A 13,344-nucleotide genomic window follows, 5' to 3' on the forward strand; every position below is an offset into this window, starting at 1 on the left:
AACACGTGATCAACGGCCGATACAAAAAAAGGACAAAACATACAATAAAACACTAGTTATACAACCGAATATAGCTGTTTTATCTCTTTATGTTTGGTCGGAGTATACCTTGTTGGAAATCAGCATTATGGTGTTGCCTGATCAATCCAGTGCCTCTAACATTAGATTAAATAGACATAAAACATCTGTGTATACTAAGGCGATGGCCTAAGTTTGTTTTACTTGTGATTGTGTTTTTCATTTTACTTTGATAAAAATCCATAAACATATATCTTAAGCGTTTATTTATGCTTATTTTCCGCTTGCTTAATAGTTTGTTCCATAAAAAAGGTCATTTGTTTGGACAGAAGCATTTTTCAAAATGCGCACAAGTCGCTTAAAAAGAAAAGGAAGTAAAAGTGATGTCCAAAAATAATGTCTCGTACACATAATGTCAAATAATGACAGCACATTGTGCAACGAATAAATTATGTAACGATGAGACTGAAGATATGAATAAGTGTGTTCAGTTTCTTGAACTTGTTGGTCATGGAAATATATCCGCGACCATTAAGCACCGAACACTAATATATAGAGAATATATGGTTGGTGACTTTTGATATCATGTGATATAAGACGAGTCTGATATGGCGTAGGAAAAGGCGAGGCTTGCCGAGCCTTTTCACACGCCATATCGGACGAGTCTTATATCACATGATATCAAAAGTCACCAACCATATATTCTATTTATTATGCCACATTTTAAAGTAAATAAGAAAATATTCACAAAACAAACAAAAACAAACAACCGCTAAATTCATTGATAAATATGCAAATTAGTAGCAACCTGATTACATCCGCTAGCGTCTATGCATATATATTTACACATAAAAAAATAGTTCGAAAGTAAGCAACAATCAATCAAATTTAAACGCACATAATACAAAAACTAAAGCGAGAAATCGAAACTTAAAAGAACAATTTCTGCACTAAAAACACAATACCAATATTTTTTTACAATAACACATTCGACATGTACTTCCAAGAGTACACACCAACCGCTATTTTCAAAGCGAATGTGTAGAGTGAAAATTTCAAACAATAAATACAATAATCAAATGGAACGGGATTTTAACGTAGTGTGCAATTTGGAAGTAATAAGAGTGATTTATTTTTCAACTTGTCCATCTCCGTAATATACGTTTAGTTGTGAGATGTTCACAGTTTTCCCCAAAAAACAGGCCTTCACGTGCGAAATCAAAGTGGGTGGAGAACGTGTATTTCGAGTCGCTGGAACTTCATAATGAAGCTGCTTTTGTGCAATATTCAGCGACGTTACCAGCTGTGTGTTAGACGAAACGAAAATGCTTTGGTTTTGCACCGTGTTTTGAGACTGTCAGGGTGACATGATGGATTAATTGCTGTTTGACTGACAATAAATGAACATGTTTGTGTTTGGAGATAGCCAAGGTTAATATCTTCACAATTGGGAAATCCCAACATAAGTTGACTGCCAGTTTGACCACTGATCTACATAATATCAGTGGGAGAGCATGCTGAATCCCGCAGCTTCTGCACCATATGTTTCCTGTCCGAATAGTTGGTAAGTTTCATTGTTATGTATGCATGCTTAAACACACATGTTTCATTATTTGTGCCATTTTTTTACACCCATTCTCATGCTGATGAACCAATGATCAGCAACCTGTATCTGGCACTAGGATTGTTAGGCGGAAATACAAAAAAGATTTTACCTCTTCCAGGAAGTTATAAATTTCCATGAGTTCCCAGTAACAATAATTGTTCGTGAAAGTACTCTCGATCTACATTTATAACTGTTTTACTCGCTTTCAAGAAGCGTCACATCAAATTATAGATATTTTTTGCAAATAAGTTAAGCAATAATAGACGCCGTAAAGACACTTTCATGACAGCTTGCGATAAAATCGTGATTAATTTTTTGTTCATAACCAATGTTTTTTTGAATTCCGTTGTAATGTTGAATTAAATTACGTTTTACAAAGCATCTGAATATATCTACGTATTTTCTGGAAATAAAAAGTCAATTATAAAGTTGTTTAAACTTGTACGGTTGGATCGATATTTAACGATTTATACCGGGCTAGCATTTGAAATCTCAGAATGAGAGAAGCAGAACACCTATCTTAAATAAGGGAAACCCTACTGTTTTACTTCATCAAGTCTTTAATACTTCATGACGTCTTTTATGTATAACACGTGATCAACGGCCGATACAAGACAGGACAAAACATACAATAACACACTAGTTATACAACCGAATATAGCTGTTTTATCTCTTTATGTTTGGTCGGAGTATACCTTGTTGGAAATCAGCATTATGGTGTTGCCTGATCAATCCAGTGCCTCTAACATTAGATTAAATAGACATAAAACATCTGTGTATACTAAGGCGATGGCCTAAGTTTGTTTTACTTGTGATTGTGTTTTTCATTTTACTTTGATAAAAATCCATAAACATATATCTTAAGCGTTTATTTATGCTTATTTTCCGCTTGCTTAATAGTTTGTTCCATAAAAAAGGTCATTTGTTTGGACAGAAGCATTTTTCAAAATGTGCACAAGTCGCTTAAAAAGAAAAGGAAGTAAAAGTGATGTCCAAAAATAATGTCTCGTACACATAATGTCAAATAATGACAGCACATTGTGCAACGAATAAATTATGTAACGATGAGACTGAAGATATGAATAAGTGTGTTCAGTTTCTTGAACTTGTTGGTCATGGAAATATCTCCGCGACCATTAAGCACCGAACACTAATATAACGCCATATTTCCTCTCGTCATCCGCTTTTGTATACATGCATACATGTATTTATTGACTTTCAATTCCCATACGCGACCGTTATGCATACGTTTCAATTGTTTTTAAAACAAGCATGAAATCGCTCTGCTACAACAGTTTGCTCCCTAATTTGGCGTTGCTGATGAATGCCACAAATACTCTTTTTAATATTTCAATGTATTTGGTCTTATGTTTTATCGTGTTGATTCATTCAATTAATGAGGTAACCTGTGCAAGGCTCCAAAACGCTGTTTGTTAATAAAAAAATATTTATGTTAGACTGTACATCCTTAACCTAACTCTGACATACATGTAGAAAGGGCTTTATACGATTTTAAATGATGATAAATCATTATCATCCTCCGAAGCAGCATTACCTTGACCGGTCTGCCCTTTGGGTTGGGGGGGGGGGAATCAGAGAGGACGATACAGAAATAATCATACAGTCAGGCCTGTTGTGTGCTGCTGAGAATAATTCATCCATGGGAAGGGATGTCCACTCTTCCACATTGTCAATCCAGCTTTTCTTCTGACGGCCTCGACGGCGACCTCCCTCCAGCGTTTACTGGAGATATGTCATGTTTCCAAACCAAGCCATATTTCATCATTTGACATAGGGTCTCTTGTTGTCGAACACGTGTTGCAGTCATGTTTTGGACGAATTCGTTAGTCTTGTTCTTAGTGTAGGAGATGCGGAAAAGCCTTCAAAGATATTTTAGTTCAAATGCATGTGTCCTGCGTTCTACGCCCGCGTAAAGCGTTCAGGTTTGGCAGCCGTTCAGTAGGATGTTACTACTAGAGATTGGAAGAGCCTCTTCTAGGTGGGGATGCTGATGGAACTGCTTGTTCACAGTCTGCTCAGTCTGTCCATCGCAGCGATCGCCATGCCAATTATTATTTGTGTTTAATCAATGCACGGGTTGTCATATCTACGACGTGAATTAGTAAATGCCAATGTCAAAAAAAACACCACATCAAAGTTTGGTTATGTTTTAAAGAAGCGAAATAATCGTCCGATATAATTTCCTTAAAAATGTTCATATTGCTTTATAATGAAACGTGAAAAAAATAAAACGTCATTCACTACATTCAAAAATAAATAATTATAATAATACATCGTCAAGCCAGCATAATTCTAAGCAGACTTTGATAGCATTGACAATACGATCATGATGTAATTCATTTCAGGACCATACAACTTATGCGACTTATATATTTGTTATGACAACATGAATTGGTTATGCCAGTATTTTAGGCGACGAACAAAGGGGAGCGCTTTTGCTAAAATACAAATAAAGAATGCAGTGGTTTGGTGCAGTATCTATTAGGAGCATGATTTATAAAGTGAATAGCCGAGTGACACTAATGAATTAGCTTAAGGAGCCTTATGTTTGATTGAACAATTGAATAAGAGTTGTTGTACGTTTACTCGTGTAGCAATAGAAATATACTCATAAATGTTAAGGACTATTTGTTATGACAAATAATGTGTGCACTGTAAGCTCGCAAAAATTCTGTACTTTTCTTTGTGAACAGCTTCCTACTTTAATCATTCCCTGACGCCCGAGAAACGGCTTTGTTTTGTGTGAATAATTACATTTCCGTCTGCAAACGGCCTCTGCGTTTAAATACTAGCTGTTATCTCGCATAAAGGCTGTACTTTTCTTCAAGTACTGAATCGTATTCGATTGGGAAAATAATAAAATCGTAATAGAAAATGATATTATTCACAGTGTAAGGAAACGGATGCCATGACTGCTTCGTGATACATGTTCGCAATATCCGGAGAATGTTTAACAATTGTAATTCCCAAGAAATAATACTAGAAAAGTTTAGAAGGATCATTCCAAGCATATTGAAAGCTTTTAAAATAAACGATAAGATATTATATTTAGTTTCAGATATACACAAAACATTAAAGTTTATCTATATATCTATGTTATTCTTGAAAGTTTATTTTTATATTTTAAATAATAGCAAATATGTCTACTCATACTTTGACGTATTTTTTTGGACCGAATCCAAGTTCTAATCTTTGTCATTAACGAATTGTTCTCATTATTTATAATTGCCATTTGCAATCATCTAAGAATGTATATTATGTAGTTCATTAGCTTGTGTCCTTGATGAGAACAAATGTGTGAGACGCCTGCCGGAACATGGGTGCAGAATCAAGATAACACGGGATTATGTTCTGAAATAGTAAACTCTATCTGGAACTAGGATTGTAAGGCGGAAATACAAAAAGATTGTGTTATACAGATTCCAGGAAGTTATAAATTTGCATTTATTTTACGTAACACTTACCGATCTTAAAAGTTCTCTCGATCTACATTTATAACTGTTTTACTCGCTTTCAAATAGCATCACATTTTGTCATAGATTGTATTTAAAAAACAAATGTGTATGTTGAAAAAGAGAAGTAAGTTAACTAAAATGTAACGTATCATGCATTAAGACAGTAGGACTTCATATACAACTTAAATCGTTAATATTATAATATGAGCCTCGCTCTGTGAAAAGGGGGGTTAAGGCTTGTGCATTAAGAGTCGTCCCATATTAGCATGTCCTAAGTCCGCAATGGCTAATCAGGGACGACACTCCCTGATTAACCATTGCGGACTGTACAGGCTAATCTGGGGCTACGTTTAATTACAAAAATGTCGCTCATCGCTGAAATTTGATAGTCTAGTTTATTATTTTGTAATCTTATCTTATGTATGTATATTGTGTAAAGGTCAATATTAACATTAACTTTGGTTGTGAAATTATAAGCAATTTTATTAATTTAAACAAACATGTACCAAACCTGAATGCAATTATCAAACTTTTTTATTTCACTTGAGATAGACTGAACTTGTTTTGTAATTATTACTTGTCTAGCATGAGACATATTGTATAACGGATTCAGCAACAGTAGACGATGAACCGAAACTTAAATTAATGCTCACCTTTCAGTACTGCAATGGAGAATTTCATATATATTGAACACGCATATTCGTTGCTTTATTAGAATAGTGTTATCAAGGACGAAGTAAAGAGCATCAGCATTACGGAATGCGCTTTCAGTATAAAATGATATTAGTAAAACTCCACGATGTGCGTTTGCGGCAATTATATATATTGCTCACTGATGTAACATTTGTATGTTCGGAGGAAAGTATTAGTCTTGCACTTCGCTAACAGTAGGAAATCATCTTAAATGTGAATGCAATAACACAAATCCCAGTAACAAAAACTGATCGTAAACGTGTTCTCGATCTGCATTTATAACTGTTTTTCTCGCTTTCAAGTAGCATCACATGGTACCATAGTTTATAAGTTTATTTTTTTCCAAATTTAGAAAGCAAAAATAGACGACGTAAAGATACTTTCCACGACAGCTTGCTCTTAAGCAATGCAATCTTGATTAATTTTTTTTCCATAACTAATTTATTCTGAATGCCGTCGTAATGTTGAATTTAATTACGTTTTACAAAGCATCTGTATCTACGTATGTTTATGGAAACAAAACAGACGGAATACAACGCATTGATTTGCGAGTTTGTCAATTATTAAATTGTTAACTTTTACGGTTGGATCGATATTTTACGATTTATACTGCGCTTTAATTTTGAATCGGAATAGAAAAACACAAAGCCTTAAATTACTGTAGGTCTGATGAATAAACAATTTAACTTAGTATGTTGGATGTATCGGATGTTCATACAATATCTATTATGAATACGTTTACATTTCGCGTACACAAAAGCATAATAAATGCCCCAAAAATACAGTATAGATATGGTTATACTAGTCTAAAAATAAGACCGTGCAATTAATTAAATGTACGAAACATCGACTCCTGCCATACATAGTTTAGTATTAGCGAACTTACTCTCCCCCACGTACCTTCTTAAAAATTGTATTGCCTATTATTCACACACAGCGCTGTTTTAAATCAAAGTACTAACAGTACTGGTGCGACGATGCTTTTGAAGAGAATGGATGTATAAATTTAAGTTTATGTATATCATCAAAATTGTGTATGTTGGTACGAACATTTTGGGTAAGAACAAAATAAGGGTGCAAAAATTTTGGGTACGAAACATAATTGGGTACGAAACAAATTTGGGTACGAAACATTTTGGGTACGAAAGAAATGAGGATACAGGGAAGTAGTACACGTGGGGAACTTGACCCATTAAGCGAAACTGGCAGGCGGGTGACATTTTCGATCAAATCTAACAGAAAATATCTTTAAAAACATAACCGGCGTGTATTTTTCTGTACCACTTTTCGTAACAACTTTCTATTACAATAAAATTTTTGTGGGTTATTAAAATTACGTTTCAGCAGATATATACAAAACCTGACCTGATCGTTAATAACACATGTACATCATACCCTACCCTTATTTCGTTGTTTACGAAACTTTACGTTCTTAATTTAACAATGTTATATGCACGGACGTGATTTCACATGCCCATGGACATGGATATATGCTTTTTTCCTATTGAATATTCTTTACCGACGGACGACGGACGGACGACCGACAGACGACCGATGGACGACCAACCGACAGACGACCGACGGACGACCGACTGACGACCGACGGACGACCGACGGGCGACCGACGGACGACCGACGGACGATTAATTGACGACCGACGGACGACCGACGGACCACGACCGGAGGACGGACGATGGACGACCGACGGACGACCGACCGACGACCGATCATCGACTGGACGACGACCGACGGACGACGATGACTACGACTGCTACCACGACAACGACTAATACTACTACTTCCACTACTACTACTACTACTACTATTACTACTACTACTACTACTACTACTACTACTACTACTACTACTACTACTACTTCTACTACTACTACTACTACTACTACTACTACTGCTACTAATAGCAACAGCAGCAGTAGCAGTCGCAGTAGTAGTAGGGGAGAAGGAGGAAGAGGAGGAGCAGTAACAGCAGTAGCGATAGTAGAAATAGTTGTAGCAGTAGTGGTAGTAGTAGAAGTAGTAGTAGTAGCAGTAGTAGTAGTAGTAGTAGTAGTAGTAGTAGTAGTAGTAGTAGTAGTAGTAGTAGTAGTAGTAGTAGTAGTAGTAGTACTAGTACTAGTAGTAGTAATAGTAGTAGTAGTTGTAGTAGTAGTAGTAGTAGTAGTAGTAGTAGTAGAAGTAGCTGATTAATTTGAGGGAACAAGATAGTATTTGATTGGCTGACTAACTCGAGATCTCGAAATTTTCTCCTCTTTTGTTTAATGCATTCTGCCTTAATTTACTGCACCGCTCTATTTTTAAATTTTACTCCGATTTTATTTAGTTTTGCACTCCTCTTTTTCTATCTCGTGGCCACGACATAGCTAACTCGTGGCCACGAGATAGAAAAAAGAGGAGAGCAATTTAAAAAAGAGAAGTGAATGTCACCTCTATGCCACCGCAGTTTTCTCTATATATCTATGTTTTTCTCGAAAGTTCATTTTTATATTTTAAATAGTTGCAAATAATTTATGCCTAGACATATTTTGACATATGTTTTTGGACCGAATCCAAATGTTCTTATGTTTGTCATTAACGACTTGTGTTTATTATTTACAATTGCCATTTGCAAACTTCTTAGACTGTTTATTATGTAGTTCATTACCTTGTGTCCTTCATGAGAACAAATGTGTGAAACGCCTGCCGGTACATGGGTTCAGAATCAAGATAACACGGGATTATGTTCTGAAATAGCAACCTGTATCTGGCACTAGGATTGTTAGGCGGAAATACAAAAAAGATTTTACCTCTTCCAGGAAGTTATAAATTTCCATGAGTTCCCAGTAACAATAATTGTTCGTGAAAGTACTCTCGATCTACATTTATAACTGTTTTACTCGCTTTCATGAAGCGTCACATCAAATTATAGATATTTTTTGCAAATAAGTTAAGCAATAGTAGACGCCGTAAAGACACTTTCATGACAGCTTGCGATAAAATCGTGATTAATTTTTTGTTCATAACCAATGTTTTTTTGAATTCCGTTGTAATGTTGAATTAAATTACGTTTTACAAAGCATCTGAATATATCTACGTATTTTCTGGAAATAAAAAGTCAATTATAAAGTTGTTTAAACTTGTACGGTTGGATCGATATTTAACGATTTATACCGGGCTAGCATTTGAAATCTCAGAATGAGAGAAGCAGAACACCTATCTTAAATAAGGGAAACCCTACTGTTTTACTTCATCAAGTCTTTAATACTTCATGACGTCTTTTATGTATAACACGTGATCAACGGCCGATACAAGACAGGACAAAACATACAATAACACACTAGTTATACAACCGAATATAGCTGTTTTATCTCTTTATGTTTGGTCGGAGTATACCTTGTTGGAAATCAGCATTATGGTGTTGCCTGATCAATCCAGTGCCTCTAACATTAGATTAAATAGACATAAAACATCTGTGTATACTAAGGCGATGGCCTAAGTTTGTTTTACTTGTGATTGTGTTTTTCATTTTACTTTGATAAAAATCCATAAACATATATCTTAAGCGTTTATTTATGCTTATTTTCCGCTTGCTTAATAGTTTGTTCCATAAAAAAGGTCATTTGTTTGGACAGAAGCATTTTTCAAAATGCGCACAAGTCGCTTAAAAAGAAAAGGAAGTAAAAGTGATGTCCAAAAATAATGTCTCGTACACAGAATGTCAAATAATGACAGCACATTGTGCAACGAATAAATTATGTAACGATGAGACTGAAGATATGAATAAGTGTGTTCAGTTTCTTGAACTTGTTGGTCATGGAAATATATCCGCGACCATTAAGCACCGAACACTAATATATAGAGAATATATGGTTGGTGACTTTTGATATCATGTGATATAAGACGAGTCTGATATGGCGTAGGAAAAGGCGAGGCTTGCCGAGCCTTTTCACACGCCATATCGGACGAGTCTTATATCACATGATATCAAAAGTCACCAACCATATATTCTATTTATTATGCCACATTTTAAAGTAAATAAGAAAATATTCACAAAACAAACAAAAACAAACAACCGCTAAATTCATTGATAAATATGCAAATTAGTAGCAACCTGATTACATCCGCTAGCGTCTATGCATATATATTTACACATAAAAAAATAGTTCGAAAGTAAGCAACAATCAATCAAATTTAAACGCACATAATACAAAAACTAAAGCGAGAAATCGAAACTTAAAAGAACAATTTCTGCACTAAAAACACAATACCAATATTTTTTTACAATAACACATTCGACATGTACTTCCAAGAGTACACACCAACCGCTATTTTCAAAGCGAATGTGTAGAGTGAAAATTTCAAACAATAAATACAATAATCAAATGGAACGGGATTTTAACGTAGTGTGCAATTTGGAAGTAATAAGAGTGATTTATTTTTCAACTTGTCCATCTCCGTAATATACGTTTAGTTGTGAGATGTTCACAGTTTTCCCCAAAAAACAGGCCTTCACGTGCGAAATCAAAGTGGGTGGAGAACGTGTATTTCGAGTCGCTGGAACTTCATAATGAAGCTGCTTTTGTGCAATATTCAGCGACGTTACCAGCTGTGTGTTAGACGAAACGAAAATGCTTTGGTTTTGCACCGTGTTTTGAGACTGTCAGGGTGACATGATGGATTAATTGCTGTTTGACTGACAATAAATGAACATGTTTGTGTTTGGAGATAGCCAAGGTTAATATCTTCACAATTGGGAAATCCCAACATAAGTTGACTGCCAGTTTGACCACTGATCTACATAATATCAGTGGGAGAGCATGCTGAATCCCGCAGCTTCTGCACCATATGTTTCCTGTCCGAATAGTTGGTAAGTTTCATTGTTATGTATGCATGCTTAAACACACATGTTTCATTATTTGTGCCATTTTTTTACACCCATTCTCATGCTGATGAACCAATGATCAGTGCCAGTTGTTCTACTGTCGCGAACTGTTTATTCAAAATTGTGGAAAAATGAGTTGCGCACTGTTCGAAATTGTGAAAAAATGAGACACGCACTGTACCAAAATTTGAAAAAATGAGTCGCGCACTGTTCAAAATTGTGGGAAACATTAGTTGCCCACTGCCACTGTTCATTATGATTTCAAAATTGTGGAAAAATGAGTCGCACACTTTTCATAAATTAAATTTTGAAAAAATGAGGCACACGCTGTACAAAATTTGTAAAATGAGTTGCTCACTGTTCAAATTTTTGCAAAAAAATAAGCATGCACTGTTCATTCAAAATTGTGGAAAAATGAGTTGCGCACTGTTCAAAATTGTGAAAAAATCATGTCACGCGCTGTACAAAATTTGGAATAATCATTTGCGCACTGTTCAAAAATGGGGGACAATTTTGTGGGGCACTGTTCATTCAAGATTACAAAAAAATAAGTCACAAACTCTTCAAATTGTGAAAACACATGAGTTGCGCATTGTTCAAAATTTGTAAAAATGAGTCGCGCACTGTTCAAAATTTGGAAAAAAAAGGAGTCGCGCACTGTTTATTCAACATGGTGGAAAAATGAGTCGCGCACTGTTCACAATTTTAAAAAATGAGTTGCACACTGTTCAAAATTGTGAAAAAATTGAGTCACGCACTGTTCATAAAAAAATTCACTGTTGAAAACTGTGAACAAATGAGTTGCGTGCTGTGCAACTTTTTTGAAAACATGTGTCGAAAACTGTTCAAAATTGTGTCGCCCACAGATCAACATTGTGACAAAATGAGTTGCAAACTTTTTTTAAATTGTGAAAATTTGAGTCCCGAACTTCTTTAAATTGTGAAAATTTTAGTCGCAAATTTCTCAAATAAGAAAACAAACACATATTCCCTTAATAAGCAAAAATAGCCCCGAGTCCATAATAAAAATATTTTAAGTTAAAAGAAATTCTTAATTATTTTAATATAAAGTGGAGTTTATACATTTTCATTTTGTATTAATAATATTGTGTCTATTAAAGTTGTAATTTGTTCAAGTTGTGCCATAAAAATGTTATTAAAACACTATTTTGAAATGTTATCTCCTGTTGGATTTGTTTTATTTTATTATAATATGAAATGTTTTTCTTTTAATGGCAGAAAGTTGCGACCACACATTCCATGGGTGATGATATCTACCAAAATTCTTGGCGGCACAGTTCTACCCTCGTCAGTTGCACTTGTCCGAGTCTTTCTCTGCCTCTCAACCAACTCGAGATATTCCCCCCCAACTGCATCCCGGCACAGCTTCACATCAACCCATCTAATTAATTTGTCGGAAAGGTAATACTTTTTTGTCGACAAATTTATTTTTGAGAGTATTTATGTAATTGTTTTATCTGAACATGTTATAAATCTATATGTCACTATATTTATAAAGTTTCAATTTTAATACAAATTATATATCTGGATTTTTATTTTTAACCCTTTGCATGCTGGAAAATTTGTCGTCTGCTAAAATGTCGTCTGCTGAATTTGTAAAATAAGCATTTTCTTCATTTTTTTCAAAGATAACTATCAGAATAGCAAAGTTTGGATCATCTGGATCCAAACTGTTTGCAAAGGACTTCAAAATTCGGTTCCAGCACTTAAAGGGTTAAAGCAGTTATGCAATGAATGTTTGATGATGTTTTTTCTTCTAAAGGAATCTTTATTTTCAGGTTGACCACACAAATTTCCTGTTTGGTTGTGGAGATAGAATCTTTTTTTTTTGTGAAAGTTTGATTTCAGACACTTAAAAATTGAAATTGTCATGTATTATTAGGCATGGCAGGCATTAGCAAAACATCTCAATCAAGTATTAATTATTTTACTTTGTCAATGTTAATTCATTGTGTATGCTATTCACCTGTTTGCCTTGCTTTTTATAAGAATGACACAAAAAAGGAAAGCATTTGTAAAGTATTAGTTAATTTTTTTTATATAATCTTAGACGAGATGTTTAGTGAATATTTGTCATAAATTCTTCTTTAACTTGATCAAATCTGTCATATTTTATTTAAAACGTGTTAAGTATATTTGTGTTACGTTTTAAATGTTTATCATTACTGTTTTAAATTGTGTTCATCTGCAGCCAATGAATGGTAGGCTAGCGGTGCACATTTGTATTTGTTTAATTTTTTTCCATTGATTAATGCTCATTTAATTTATATTTCCCTATAGATATATACTTAATAAAGTGTTAGTTTTGTTTAAAAAACAACTTATTGTTTATTAATGTTCTAACTTCTGAATAAAATATGAATCGCTGTTTGTTTCCATTTAAATCAAAGAAGCGACATACCACGCCTACAAAAAAGTAGTTCTCAGAATGGGCGGGGCTAAAACATGGAACGCTAAAAAAAATCATTGAGTAAACCAAATATGGGCGGAGTTTTAAAACGGATATTGATGGGCGGAGCTTAAAACTGTTATCGGATGGGTATCCGATAACACTTTAAAATATCATGTCAGCGTCTCCAACGTAAATGCGCTGTCGTGGCATAATAAAACGCCATATTTCCTCTCGCCATCCGCTTTTTTATACATGCATA

At 34.6% G+C, this 13,344-nt stretch overlaps 1 long non-coding RNA gene across 2 annotated transcripts; it reads left to right on the top strand.

The window, feature by feature from the left end:
* Window positions 1-599: 599 nt before the first annotated feature.
* On the top strand, window positions 600-13,060 carry LOC127836284 (uncharacterized). 2 transcript variants are annotated; one of them, XR_008028696.1, is made up of 3 exons: window positions 600-1,582; window positions 11,912-12,094; window positions 12,472-13,060. It is a non-coding gene; the product is annotated as an uncharacterized LOC127836284 (long non-coding RNA). The 2 variants fall into 2 exon arrangements; XR_008028695.1 differs by lacking the exon at window positions 600-1,582 and adding an exon at window positions 9,691-10,657.
* Window positions 13,061-13,344: the final 284 nt, after the last annotated feature.

This window comes from Dreissena polymorpha, chromosome 6, assembly GCF_020536995.1.
Source record: "Dreissena polymorpha isolate Duluth1 chromosome 6, UMN_Dpol_1.0, whole genome shotgun sequence".
Classification (NCBI taxonomy): Eukaryota; Metazoa; Mollusca; class Bivalvia; order Myida; family Dreissenidae; genus Dreissena; species Dreissena polymorpha.